Below are 10748 nucleotides of genomic sequence, written 5' to 3' on the forward strand. Positions count from 1 at the left end.
GGGAAGATCACACTGGACAAAGTGAACTATGTTGAGCAGCTTAAACACAATCTTATGAGCGTGTCACAAGTCTGCGACAAGGGTCACTCGGTCCATTTTACCAAGAATGAAGCATTAGTGTTGAAACCAGGTTTGAAGATACCGGACGATTGGATAGTGATGCGAGCGCCAAGGAGAAATGACACTTATGTCATGGACATGGGTGCTAAGGATCCAACTGCAGTGGTGGCATGTTTACTATCAAAAGCATCTGAAGCTGAATCGATGTTGTGGCACAGACGCATGGCCCATATTCACTATCGCAAAATGAACTATCTTGTTAAAAATGAGCTAGTGAGAGGGGTTCCATTGCGGAGGTTTCAAGTGGAAGACAAATGTCTTCCATGTCAAAAGGGAAAACAACACAAGAAACCTCATAAATCTAAAACAGTAAATTCCATAGATGCCCCTTACGAACTACTTCACATGGATTTATTCGGTCCAGTGAACGTGAGGAGCATAGGTGGAAAGTACTATTGTTTGGTTGTCACTGATGATTACTCACGTTATTCATGGGTTTTCTTTTTAGGTACAAAAGATGAGACAGCAGAGATGTTGATAGATCTTTTTACAAAATTGGAAAACGTCCATGATGCAAAGATCAAGAGGATAAGGAGTGATAATGGCACGGAGTTCAAGAATCGTATTCTGGATCTCTACTGTCTTCGCAAGGGAATTGAACATCAATATTCTGCTCCTTATACGCCTCAACAGAATGGAGTTGCTGAGAGGAAAAACAGGACGTTGATTGAAGCCGCTAGGACGATGCTTTCAGATTCTAAGCTACCAGTTCTTTTCTGGGGGGAAGCTGTGAATACAGCTTGCTACGTCCTAAACAAAGTGTTGACTGTTAAACGTTTTAACAAAACTTGTCATGAATTAATGTTTAACAAGAAACCAAACTTAGAAGGCTTTGAACCATTTGGATTACCCTGCACCATTGTGCGAAATAAAGATAAACAAAAATTCGGTGAGGTGGCTGACGAGGGCTACTTTCTAGGTTACGTACCTGGCGCACCGAATAAAAGGGTTTTTAATCTAAAAACTGGTAAAATTGAGGTTGTATTCAATGTTGAAATCACTTCTTACAAACCTCAACAGTCAACGAGTGGACCAGCTATATTATATGATTATGAAAGTGTTTTTAAATCATTTAATATTCCTGAGTTTTCAAATGCAGATGAGTCTCAGCTGATTCAAACAGTGATTGGTGATGATGAAGGCGAGTTCATGCCTAGATCAAATGTTGATACAACAGATGCTCCGGGACCTTCTCAAGATGCTGCTGATACTGATTCAAGTGACGATGAACCTGAACCCAATCAGGGGGAGGATTTCATTAATCCGTTTGCGGATCAACATATTCAGGGGGAGGTTGGTTCAAACCTTGGTGACAATTTGGAAGTCGATGCTGTTGCTACTACACGAGCAAATAGGGATCATCCAGTTGACATGATACTGGGAGATCCTGCTGCAGGTGTTCAAACGAGAAGAAGCATAGCAGCGAATACAGGTTTATTTGTGTCGATTGAGAAGACTGGGATAGTGAACGAGTGCTTGTATAGTTGCTTTATTTCCCAAGAGGAGCCGAAGAACATTCATATGGCTCTTAAAGACAATTCATGGGTTGAAGCTATGCAAGAGGAATTGGCCCAGTTTGCAAAGTTGAAGGTTTGGGAGTTGGTTGATCTTCCTAAAGGTGAAAGAGAAATTGGCACCAAATGGGTATTTAGGTGTAAGAAGGATGAAAGAGGTATAGTCACGCGAAACAAGGCTCGATTGGTGGTCAAAGGGTTCAATCAGCAAGAAGGAATAGATTACAATGAGGTGTTTGCACCAGTGGCGAGGTTGGAGGCAATTCGTTTGTTTCTAGCTTTTGCTTCTTTCAAGGGCTTCAAAGTTTTCCAACTAGACGTGAAGAGTGCGTTTCTTTACGGGAAAGTCCAAGAAGTGGTGTATGTCTCACAACCAGATGGGTTCGTTGATCCAGATTTGTCACACCCCAACCAATGGCGGAAACATCGGGATGAGACGAAGTGTGAAGATTGCTCGAGACATCATAACGCTATTTGTGACGATAATTTAATAATCCCATTTCATTTCCAAAATAAATTGTCAAAACATTTCAAGAATAGCAAATAACAACATTGTTCAACATAACATAAACAAAATTGATACAACACTTTAAACCTAAACGTCTAAGTGAGTATCTAGGCATCTTTGCTATCCGTTTTCATCTCATTATCATCAACCTGTAACATGTTTAAAAATACAATTCAATGCCAAAGCAAAGGCGAGTATACAAGTTTGGTACGTACATAGCATAAGATAAAAAGTGTGAACAATTCCTCATGGCAAGCATATGATTCAAGATAAACATTAAATATGGCATGTGTCTAACATATCAAACCAAGAAAACGCAATATGCTCATGACATAACCTCAAGTTTACGGGCGGGTCGTTAATCCTATAGCGCTACATATGTCAAGGTTTGGCTCGTACGAAGTTAATGATAAGTTCAACACATAAGAATAACCCAAGTTTAAAGTATCAAGTCATCACGTATACAAGCATGTTATAGGAACGTTCATGTATTTAATAAAGTGTTCATGTGTAAGTTAATAGGTAAATATGTTACACCCCAAAAGTGGTAAAAGTAAAAAGGGGGAAATACGAGTATACTCACATTGGTTGCGTATACAATTTCCTTGAAATAACGCACGAGTAAGGGTTGGGAAATCCAAGAGGACGAACACGATTACCCTAAACGTTAAGAATACCGTATAACGATCTAGTTAATAATTCATATGTTAAATAAAATTCCTAGTTTAACTACATCGTTAGTTATCTAAAGTTATAAATTTGACTTAATATTTTAGGTTAATATAATTTATTCTGGAACAATATTATTAAGCCACCAAGGTTCAAAGCTTTATAGAATATAATTAAACATGTGTTTTAAACAAAAGTACGTAAATGATCTGATAGAAAGAGGGTCATGATTAGCTTTAGTAATTACTAGTTGAATTAGTTTTACTTTAGAAGTTTAATCTCATTATGTCTAATAATATATTGATTTCTAGAAATAATAAGATTTTAAAAACTATTTTCAACTATATACAAAGATAACTAACTAACGTAACTGATGTATATATAAAAAAAACTTTACAAAAGAAATACATTATTATTATTTTTTTTTTCTACAGCCACAGGACCACATTTTCTTATACTAAAATCATATGAGACAAAAATACTCATACAATATAATGTCTTTTTCATATCAAAATAAAAAAAATGATATGAAAGTCATATAAAGTGGGAGGACCATTAACGACTCTCGATTATAAATATATGGCATTGTGAACCACTATTTTCAACTCATAATATTCGTGTGCTTGTTTAGTTTTAAAAATCATTTGAATAGTATTTAACTGGTTCGTCTTCTTCCTTTTAGATAATAGCCAATCGAATTGTTCATGAAAAAAAACTTGCTGTAGCACCTTAAGACTTCTAAAAAGGTTATAAGATGTCTTTGGATCATTCTTTTTTTTTTATTTAAATTGCTCGCTCAAACCGAAACTACATATGTGTATTTGTTTTAGTCTTCAGATCATGGTTTCCTTATTAGTTACTTTTGCTTTTGTTTTGTTTTTTTTTTAAAACGACAATAGCAATAAAATGATGAACAGAAATAAGAGTATACCTAAACGAAGATAAAACGGTTTCCGATTGTGCTCGCCAACGTCTTCAAGTTCCGACGTATACTTCCGGCGACTTTGATGCTCCTCAAATCTTCTAGCGGTGGTTCTTGGCGGGTTGCGGTTCTCTCCGGTCGTCTTCTCGGTCTCCGGCGAGGCCCGACGAGCGTTACGAGTTCCGACGTAACTCTGGTGTGTGTCTCCGATCTCTGACGGTTGTGTGGATGGTTCGAAATGTAGAGAGATCGAGAGGGGAATAGAGGAAAGTTAGAGCGTGAGGTGGTTGTGGGTTTAAAGTCGGCCGTATACAGTCGAGAGAGGGATGAGAGGCCTGCTTGTGATTTATATGATGACCATTTGTGTGTATGTTTTGTAGATATTGAGCAGACATGAGAATGAGAGGGAAAAACAGATGTAAGCGGCTGATATAAAGGAATTAGGGTTTTAACTTTTATAAACAATAGAGAAGAGGAAAGGTCAGATGTGAGTGTGTGTTTCAGTGTATAAATATAAATGGAACCAGGTTATAAACAACGTGAAGACCAGCTCAGCTGGATATGCGCGCGTTTGTGAGGGGTTCTAACCCGGGTTCAAGTCTTGTGGTACACATCTCTTTCTTTTTTTTTTTTTTTATTCCTTTTTGTTTCATAACCATTATACTTTCAGCATATTACAAAACAGTCCCTGGACTTAAATTCATTTATGTTATGACATAATTTTAAAGGAAACTAACTTATAATTTAAACTAAGTTATATTGTTTTAAAAGAAATGATTTAACTTTGTAATACAAACTAACCGGGTTAGTTTTCTAACTTTAAAAATTTAACGAGACTAGTTAGATTATTATAAAAATAAACTTGTAAATAATAAAATTAGTTAATTTAATTAGTTAAACAATGAATAAATAACCCTAATTATAATGAATTTAGATTAAGGATAAAGATGTTTCGATGATACAACGGATTGAAATTTTTTTTTTTGAAAGGAACCAACTTCTAAAAATAGCTTTTCAAGGCTCTATTTCTAAGTTAGGAAAGTTACGGAAACGCAGAGCGTTACAGTCTCTCCTCCTTTAGGAAATTTCGTCCCGAAATTTATTTAAGAGGAAGACTCGAAAGGGTTTCTGGCAAACCGAGGAGGATTGTTTAAAATTGAGGCTTTGGAGTTGATACAACAGAGGATAATTAAGGTATAAGGGTGAACGATTGATCTAATAAACGATTATGAGTATAAGAATAGCATAAGTATCGGATAGACGAAAGTAATGAGTTAAGAATGAAGTCTCGTCATGGATAATCAGATATAGTGCGTTTGGGAGTTGTTAAAGTTCACGTATTAGGTCTAAGTAGGTCTGCAAGACACCAAATTTCTCATGGCATGTCTTACGAAATTTGGTAACATGATGAAAACACTTATACATAGGAAGTACCAGCGGCGTATCCACCATGTTTTGACCATGTTACGTCTGTTTCGTATTCGGTGTCATGTTATGTTCCGTGTCTTACCATACGCAGTAGCACACTCTATGGTTCTCATACGTCCATTACTATAATCCCGTGTGCACCCGCGATTATACTAATCGTCGCATGATTCGCATAGCTTGTACTAGTTGCGTATGAATCAAGGTATACATAAATTTTGAAAATAAAATTGCGTGTGTAAAGAAATGTAGCGTATAAGCATGTTTGCATTCCCAATAGTATAAGACTAACGTGAGCGAATCCCACAGGTTTCGCCAGTGTATAGGTGCGAAAGTATAATTTTTTTTTAGTAACAAGTATGAGCATAGTATAAGTTTAAATATGATACGCTTGTGAGCATAAACACAAAACGCATGTCAGGAGTACGAGTAAAAGTATAAGCATAACGTGTATGAAAAATGAGTATAAATGTGAGTACAAACATGAGTATAAGTATGAACACAAGGCATATGAGTATGAATACGAGTATAAGTGTGAACCTAATATGTATGAGCATATATATGAATGTGAATATAGGTGTAATACATGAAGGTTTAAGCATGAATAAAATACATGTGTATGAATATAAGTGTAAACAAAGTTGTATGAGCATAAATGAAAACATAAAACGTATGAATATGAATATGAATGTAGTACAAACATGAATGTAAGTACAATGTAAATGTATAATTGTGAGTGTATGTATAAACGTAAAACGTATGAATTCTGAATCATGAGTATAACATAAATGTGTAAATGTGAACATAAGTGAAGGCATAAAATGTGTAAGTATGGATGTAGGAAATAATGATTTTGTTTATAGTATAAATCAAAATATACGAGTTTATGCGCGTAAAAGATTAAAAGTTTTGAGTATGAAAGAAAAAAGGAACGAGTGACACGCATGAGATTGTTGTGAGATATTGACTAAAACGTGTAAAATGATATGCATATATGGTTGTTTAAGCGAAACGTTGAGTTAATCGAATCAAAAATAGATTGAGCTTGATTTGAAGACTAGAATATAGTTGGTATATGTAAGAGGATATAAAGTACTCATCGGTTAAGCATAATGTATCTTGTAATGTATGGAAATGTTACTTTTGTTTTAAAATAGTTTACGTAATCCGAAGATGGTCGGTACCCATGAAGTCTTCTTGCCCACGTGTTTTGTAAATTGGTGTAGGAAAAGGCTTTCCATAAAAAGTAAGTTCGTTTCATCAAACAAGAAATCATGAATTTAGGAGGTTCTTGTGAAAACGAAGATCTTTAGAAAAGAAATTTAGCAAAAGGACGTAGTGATTGTTAAAAGTTTTATCAAATGATTCATTGATGTTGAAAAAAGTATTTGGTAAAACGACTTTATAACATCTATGAGATCTTATAAGTAATTGGGAAAGGTTAGTTTGATTTCGATTAAGAGTGGAAGTCTCTAGTATGATGATATAATGTGAACTGTTTTAGTTAATAACTCAGATGTGAAGTTCATGGGCAAGAGATTCATTAGACCGATTAAATTGATAGGTAGCATTTCGTAAGGTTTGGAAATTCGTGTAGTAAAACTTTTAAGACATGATTAAGAATCTTGTGTATATGATTTATGTGAAATATATAATGGAATAAAGAATACGTTTGATAAAATAATAAATTTTGAAAATCGCATAAGTAGGGATTTGATTAATGATAAGCAATTTAGGTATAAAATATGATCAAGTTTGCATAATAAGACATTTTAAAAGGACGTTTTGGTAACGATCACCTAGGTAAGGGAATCACCCCTAATTCGTTAGTGATGTCGTTTTAAGGAAAATGGAGTGGAGGTAATCGTCAAGGTAAGGAAATCACTCCTATCTCGATGATATGTCTCTACTCGTCGTTACAAGGAATATGAATTTAAATTATATGAAATCATGCATATGTATAAATGTATAGAAAAGATTCAATGTGTTGTGCGTGAAAAGAGAATATCGAAGGTAAATTCGAATTTGAAAGATTGCATCGTACAAAATAAATAGTAAAACACATGTTTTATTAAAATTTAGGATGGTCCCAAAACGAAACTTTGACTAACCAAAGTGGTCGAAAGGTCTTTCGAATTTGAGGAGCATGTTTTGGCCTAATAGGTGAAATACTCTCGCCGACAAGTCGGTTAACGGTATTTACCCTTCCGGTTACTACATGTCATAAATCGATCGAAATCTCGAGACTTGGTGGGATTTATAAAAGTTAAGGAATGGGATTAGTCGACGAGATGTGGGTTTCACCCCTAACTTTACGACTTCGTACCCTAATTTGACGAATTTAAAATTGAAATTTCCATTAAGATGTGGATTTCACTCCTAACTTAATGGTGTAATTTCATGCAAAATAGAATTTAACGGAATGAGAGTCGTTTACCAAATTGTGGGTTTCACGCCTATTTCGGTAAACTCATCTCGTTTGTACAATACGAGTGTTTTCGAGTTTTAAGAAAAATCAAGTGAAATGCTTTAGAAGAGGGCGTACGCTAAGGGAATACACAAACAAGTATAAACACATAAGAAGGCATGTCAAGAATAACACATAAGGACAGAACATTAAAACAAGTATCAACACATAATAGAACAAGTATTATTCTCAAAAGGATAGCATGTCAAGTATTAACACAGAAGTGATATATATGCTTAAAAGATCAAAAGAGAATAAATAAAAGCAAATAAAGTAGCATGCGAGTAGTTTCAAGCAAAACATAAAAATAAAGCTCTAAAACTATAGACTAGGCTAAAGCATTCTTACTTTTTCTAATTCTCTATAGTTATGGCTCTGATACCAATCTGTCACACCCCAACCAATGGCGGAAACATCGGGATGAGACGAAGTGTGAAGATTGCTCGAGACATCATAACGCTATTTGTGACGATAATTTAATAATCCCATTTCATTTCCAAAATAAATTGTCAAAACATTTCAAGAATAGCAAATAACAACATTGTTCAACATAACATAAACAAAATTGATACAACACTTTAAACCTAAACGTCTAAGTGAGTATCTAGGCATCTTTGCTATCCGTTTTCATCTCATTATCATCAACCTGTAACATGTTTAAAAATACAATTCAATGCCAAAGCAAAGGCGAGTATACAAGTTTGGTACGTACATAGCATAAGATAAAAAGTGTGAACAATTCCTCATGGCAAGCATATGATTCAAGATAAACATTAAATATGGCATGTGTCTAACATATCAAACCAAGAAAACGCAATATGCTCATGACATAACCTCAAGTTTACGGGCGGGTCGTTAATCCTATAGCGCTACATATGTCAAGGTTTGGCTCGTACGAAGTTAATGATAAGTTCAACACATAAGAATAACCCAAGTTTAAAGTATCAAGTCATCACGTATACAAGCATGTTATAGGAACGTTCATGTGTTTAATAAAGTGTTCATGTGTAAGTTAATAGGTAAATATGTTACACCCCAAAAGTGGTAAAAGTAAAAAGGGGGAAATACGAGTATACTCACATTGGTTGCGTATACAATTTCCTTGAAATAACGCACGAGTAAGGGTTGGGAAATCCAAGAGGACGAACACGATTACCCTAAACGTTAAGAATACCGTATAACGATCTAGTTAATAATTCATATGTTAAATAAAATTCCTAGTTTAACTACATCGTTAGTTATCTAAAGTTATAAATTTGACTTAATATTTTAGGTTAATATAATTTATTCTGGAACAATATTATTAAGCCACCAAGGTTCAAAGCTTTATAGAATATAATTAAACATGTGTTTTAAACAAAAGTACGTAAATGATCTGATAGAAAGAGGGTCATGATTAGCTTTAGTAATTACTAGTTGAATTAGTTTTACTTTAGAAGTTTAATCTCATTATGTCTAATAATATATTGATTTCTAGAAATAATAAGATTTTAAAAACTATTTTCAACTATATACAAAGATAACTAACTAACGTAACTGATGTATATATAAAAAAAACTTTACAAAAGAAATACATTATTATTATTTTTTTTTTCTACAGCCACAGGACCACATTTTCTTATACTAAAATCATATGAGACAAAAATACTCATACAATATAATGTCTTTTTCATATCAAAATAAAAAAAATGATATGAAAGTCATATAAAGTGGGAGGACCATTAACGACTCTCGATTATAAATATATGGCATTGTGAACCACTATTTTCAACTCATAATATTCGTGTGCTTGTTTAGTTTTAAAAATCATTTGAATAGTATTTAACTGGTTCGTCTTCTTCCTTTTAGATAATAGCCAATCGAATTGTTCATGAAAAAAAAACTTGCTGTAGCACCTTAAGACTTCTAAAAAGGTTATAAGATGTCTTTGGATCATTCTTTTTTTTTTATTTAAATTGCTCGCTCAAACCGAAACTACATATGTGTATTTGTTTTAGTCTTCAGATCATGGTTTCCTTATTAGTTACTTTTGCTTTTGTTTTGTTTTTTTTTTAAAACGACAATAGCAATAAAATGATGAACAGAAATAAGAGTATACCTAAACGAAGATAAAACGGTTTCCGATTGTGCTCGCCAACGTCTTCAAGTTCCGACGTATACTTCCGGCGACTTTGATGCTCCTCAAATCTTCTAGCGGTGGTTCTTGGCGGGTTGCGGTTCTCTCCGGTCGTCTTCTCGGTCTCCGGCGAGGCCCGACGAGCGTTACGAGTTCCGACGTAACTCTGGTGTGTGTCTCCGATCTCTGACGGTTGTGTGGATGGTTCGAAATGTAGAGAGATCGAGAGGGGAATAGAGGAAAGTTAGAGCGTGAGGTGGTTGTGGGTTTAAAGTCGGCCGTATACAGTCGAGAGAGGGATGAGAGGCCTGCTTGTGATTTATATGATGACCATTTGTGTGTATGTTTTGTAGATATTGAGCAGACATGAGAATGAGAGGGAAAAACAGATGTAAGCGGCTGATATAAAGGAATTAGGGTTTTAACTTTTATAAACAATAGAGAAGAGGAAAGGTCAGATGTGAGTGTGTGTTTCAGTGTATAAATATAAATGGAACCAGGTTATAAACAACGTGAAGACCAGCTCAGCTGGATATGCGCGCGTTTGTGAGGGGTTCTAACCCGGGTTCAAGTCTTGTGGTACACATCTCTTTCTTTTTTTTTTTTTTATTCCTTTTTGTTTCATAACCATTATACTTTCAGCATATTACAAAACAGTCCCTGGACTTAAATTCATTTATGTTATGACATAATTTTAAAGGAAACTAACTTATAATTTAAACTAAGTTATATTGTTTTAAAAGAAATGATTTAACTTTGTAATACAAACTAACCGGGTTAGTTTTCTAACTTTAAAAATTTAACGAGACTAGTTAGATTATTATAAAAATAAACTTGTAAATAATAAAATTAGTTAATTTAATTAGTTAAACAATGAATAAATAACCCTAATTATAATGAATTTAGATTAAGGATAAAGATGTTTCGATGATACAACGGATTGAAATTTTTTTTTTTGAAAGGAACCAACTTCTAAAAATAGCTTTTCAAGGCTCTATTTCTAAGTT

At 34.2% G+C, this 10748-nt stretch overlaps 2 long non-coding RNA genes across 2 annotated transcripts; both read right to left on the bottom strand.

The window, feature by feature from the left end:
• Positions 1-2242: 2242 nt before the first annotated feature.
• On the bottom strand, positions 2243-4319 carry LOC110889817. The gene is made up of 3 exons (XR_002563983.2): positions 3743-4319; positions 2726-2802; positions 2243-2291 (listed from the first exon to the last, which is right to left on the bottom strand). It is a non-coding gene; the product is annotated as an uncharacterized LOC110889817 (long non-coding RNA).
• A 3903-nt stretch (positions 4320-8222) lies between these two features.
• LOC110889818 lies at positions 8223-10304 on the bottom strand. Its single transcript, XR_002563984.2, has 3 exons — positions 9724-10304; positions 8706-8782; positions 8223-8271 (listed from the first exon to the last, which is right to left on the bottom strand). It is a non-coding gene; the product is annotated as an uncharacterized LOC110889818 (long non-coding RNA).
• Positions 10305-10748: the final 444 nt, after the last annotated feature.

Source organism: Helianthus annuus, chromosome 6 (genome assembly GCF_002127325.2).
Source record: "Helianthus annuus cultivar XRQ/B chromosome 6, HanXRQr2.0-SUNRISE, whole genome shotgun sequence".
NCBI lineage: Eukaryota > Viridiplantae > Streptophyta > Magnoliopsida > Asterales > Asteraceae > Helianthus > Helianthus annuus.